General features: G+C 38.6%; 1 non-coding gene across 1 annotated transcript; it reads right to left on the bottom strand.

The window, feature by feature from the left end:
• Positions 1-2,638: 2,638 nt before the first annotated feature.
• On the bottom strand, positions 2,639-2,745 carry LOC127125146 (small nucleolar RNA R71). Its single transcript, XR_007804604.1, has one exon. It is a non-coding gene; the product is annotated as a small nucleolar RNA R71 (small nucleolar RNA).
• Positions 2,746-4,405: the final 1,660 nt, after the last annotated feature.

The raw sequence follows: 4,405 nt of genomic DNA, 5'->3' as shown, positions 1-4,405 counted from the left end.
GCCATCTCAAAACTTCCAACACAGACAAGACAGGCCAAGAAGGCAGTTTACCAAGATCAATATGACTTTAGCACAAGCACTGCAGGGTATGCTAAAAGCAAATTTAATTACCCTCAGAGATCCTCCTACAAATCCCAACACTACTTCTCCTCGTTATAATCCCAATGCCAGGTGCGCATATCACTCCGATAGCCCCGGGCATGATACAAACGATTGTTGGTTGTTGAAGAATAAGATTCAGGATATGATCGATGATAACATGAAATAATATCACATTTTTGGACTCGATTTAATTAAATTATATTATTATTCACTTCAATTTATTTCATTTTATTCGACACTACTTGGTATTTTGCTTTCTATTTATCTCAGGTAGGCTATTTGAAGCAAAAGTGAAAAAGGAAGAAAAGGAGGTGCAAAAAGAAATGAAAAGAAGCAAATTCCACCAAGCCAAAGCCCAGCCCAAAAGCACAGGCGCTGCGCCTGTGACGAGCGCCACACAAGGTGCGACGAGCGTCACGCCCTGCCTACTTGTGTTACGAGCGTAACAAGTGGTGTGACGGACGTCACACCATTCTCCTATATTTTTGGCTTCAGAAGCGCAACAGAGGCACGTTGAAGCCTATTGTTACGCTTGACTATTGGAACTTGAGGATTTTTACACGGAAAGCTTTTGGAAACCGTTACAAAAAGTGAGTAATATAAATAGTGGCTTTTGGCAAACCCTGCAGCTCTCTCTGCGCCGTCTCTCCTCTTCGTGCTTTTTTCTCTTCCAGCCGTGCAAGCATATTTTACAGCATTATTTTTACAGTTTTTACTTTTATTTGCAATTCCTATTTTCTTTTCCAGCAATTCCTTTAAGCACTTAATTAATTTTTCACACAATAGTTTCTATACCGGAAATTATTGTGTACCTTTTACTAGATCTAACCTTACGTTAGATCCTAGATTTTTATTCCTTCACTTTTTATTTTCCTGTCCGATTGAAGAATTCAAGAACAAATCCAACCGGTCTGTGGTGGAGTGTTCAAGACTGCTATTAATTACTCAGGTTCTTTAATTACTGTTTGAATTTATATATGCCCTGCTTTATTGTTTATTTATATTATTTGCCTGAGATGGAATTATTTATGCATGATGATTATTTAGGTCTGTTCAACATGTCCGGCTAATTTATTTAGGTATCGGTATGTAAAGTAAGCGGAATGAAGGAATCAAAACTAAGTTGGTTAAATTTTATTTAAAATAAAATCACTCTTTTTATGGTCTCAATTTACAGGTTTAATAACAAAGTTTTTGTACGAGAGTAAAAGACATAAAGAAGTTAAATTCAATAGAACGAGAGTTTGAGTTTTTAACTGGACAGTGTAAATTGGACATTAATTCTAGATCAGGGCTAAAGCAATTTTTAGAGTTAATTAAATTCTAATCTTTTTCAAAAAGTATTTTTAAAGGTTGAATGTGAGGACGAGAGTTAAGCATTTGAATTTAATTATATAATCTAAGTCAACAGAGCGAGAGTTTGAGACGAGGGTGTTTAAACGATTAGTGTTTTCTTAAAAAGAGTTTCTACGGATTCTATTGTTTTCAAAAAGTGATTTTTGACTTAACTAATAAGTGACAGCTACGTTAATATAAAATCATAGTCCATTCAACAGAGCGAGAGTTTGAGATAAGACTTTTAATCAATAGTATCTACTGAAAAGATTTATTTTAAAAACCAAGAAACCAACGAAGATTTGATTCCCTAATTACGACGAACTACATACCGATATCCGCTTAATTGATATTTAATCTAGATCTTATTTTAGTTTTAACTTTTCCCCCGAAACAATCAAACTATCATCCGCCTTAGCTTTACGAAGTAACCTTAGAAAACGGTATATCGATTCATAAGTCCCTGTGGGATCGATATCTTTTAAAACTACGCGATAGAACTGTGCACTTGCAGTTTGTACCCCAATTCGACTCATAAAGTCGCGATCAAGTTTTTGGCGCCGTTGTCGGGGACTTTTATTTAGTCGATATCGTAACTCTTCTGTTACGCTGTAGAGACTAAGGCTTATTTTTATTTTTATTTCTTTCGTTGATTTGTATGCCACACACTCGCTCACAAGGCGAGCCGTTCTACTTACGAATCAACGACATCGAACTATATCTCCGAGTCTTACGACGAATTCGGGAATATCGTACTGCAAACAATCTCCCTCCAATCGAAATTCCTGATCTCAAAAATCTTCTTCCTTCACCGATACCCGAGATGGCAGAACCAGCTCGTGCTCTTCGAGATTACGCCGCTCCATCGCAAGATGAGCCGCATTCGAGTATTGCTCCACCCGCAATCGAAGCAAACAACTTCGAACTTAAACCTTCACTGTTGCAGGCAGTGCAACAGAACCAATTCTCTGGAAATCCTACCGAGGATCCAAACCTTCATTTATCCGTATTTGTCCAATACGCTGATACTGTTAAAGCTAATGGTGTCACTTCAGAGGCAATTCGACTTCGTCTTTTTCCTTTCTCGTTAAGAGATAGCGCTAGAAGATGGCTTCAGTCTCTTCCTTCCAACTCAGTCACCACATGGAACGAGTTGAAGAAAGTCTTTCTTGCCCGATATTTTCCGCCGAGCAAAACAGCTATGTTAAGAGCCCAGATAAATGGATTTAAACAGAAAGATAACGAGTCTCTTTTCGAAGCATGGGAAAGATACAAAGACATGATGAGACTTTGTCCACACCATGGTTTAGAGGACTGGTTAGTGATTCATACCTTCTATAATGGTCTCTTATACAACACGAGGTTAACAATAGACGCCGCCGCAGGTGGTGCACTAATGAACAAACCTTATGCTGATGCTTACCAACTTATCGAAAGCATGGCCCAAAACCACTATCAGTGGGGAAGCGAACGAACAATGGTAGAAAAACCTCAAACGAAAGCTGGCATGTACGAGATAAGTAACCTTGATCATGTTAATGCAAAAGTGGAAGCTTTGGCCCAGAAAATTGAAAGTTTAAATGTATCACCTCCAGCCACCGTGGTTGCCATAACTCAGAATTGTGAAGTCTGTGGAATCCAAGGTCACACTCCTGCAGATTGTCAGCTCCTAACAGGAATCCAAGCAGAGCAAGTAAACTATGCTCAAGGAAATCCCTACTCGCATACCTATAACTCAAACTGGAAGAATCATCCTAATTTTTCATATAAGAGTAATAATGCTTTATACGCACCAGGACAAGCTCCAAATCAAGCCCCAGCTATACCTCCTGGATATCAAATCCCATCTACACCTAACAATAACGTTCCTAGGAAGTCCAACTTGGAAATCATGATGGAAAACTTCATAGCTTCTCAACAGCAAACCAATAAAGATTTCTTAAATCAGAATGTACACACTGGCGAACAAATTAAACAACTAGCAAGTAAAGTAGACGCCCTGGCTACCCATAACAAAATGCTGGAAACGCAAATATCACAAGTAGCTCAACAACAAGCGCCTACTGCTGCCCCAACTGGTACATTTCCTGGACAGCCCCAACCTAACCCGAGAAGCCACGCTCATGCAATCATACTAAGAAGTGGAACGGAAGTGGAAGGACCGTCTGATCCAAGGATAGAAAACCAAAACTCTAAAAAGTCAACTGAGGAAGAAAATAAACCTAAGGAAAAGGAAGAGAGTAATAAGGAAACCGTAGAAAAGAAAGAACCTTATGTACCTCCACCACCTTATAAACCACCTATCCCTTACCCTCAAAGGCTTATTAAAACCAAAGATGCGGGCCAATTTAAAAAATTTGTTGACCTACTAAAACAATTAAACGTCACAATTCCTTTTACAGAAGCTATTACGCAGATGCCCTCATATGCTAAGTTCTTAAAAGAAATTCTTTCTAATAAAAGGAAACTTGAAGATAGCGAAACCGTTACACTCACTGCTGAATGTAGCGCTATAATCCAGAATATGCCTCCTAAACTTAAAGATCCAGGTAGTTTCTCTATACCCTGTCACATAGGAAAATTTGTCATAGACAAAGCCTTATGCGATTTAGGAGCCGGTATTAGTGTTATGCCTTTATCCATATGCAAGAAACTAGAAATGGGAGAATTAAGACCAACTAAAATGTCTGTGCAACTAGCGGATCGTTCCGTTAGATATCCTATAGGAATTCTTGAAAATGTTCCCGTGCGCATAGGTCAATTCTACATTCCAACCGATTTTATAATCATGGACATAAGAGAAGATGAAGTTACACCCATTATATTGGGAAGACCATTCTTAGCAACCGCCGGTGCTATCATAGACGTAAAACGAGGACGACTCACTTTCGAAGTAGGAGAAGAGAAAATTGAGTTCATTCTATCCCAATTTTTGAAAGCACCTGCAATAGAAGACACATGTTACTTC

The sequence above is a fragment of the Lathyrus oleraceus genome, chromosome 2 (genome assembly GCF_024323335.1).
Source record: "Lathyrus oleraceus cultivar Zhongwan6 chromosome 2, CAAS_Psat_ZW6_1.0, whole genome shotgun sequence".
Lineage (NCBI taxonomy): Eukaryota > Viridiplantae > Streptophyta > Magnoliopsida > Fabales > Fabaceae > Lathyrus > Lathyrus oleraceus.
The sequence above is the reverse complement of the archived record's forward strand: the minus strand, read 5'-3'. Positions and strand labels throughout refer to the sequence as shown.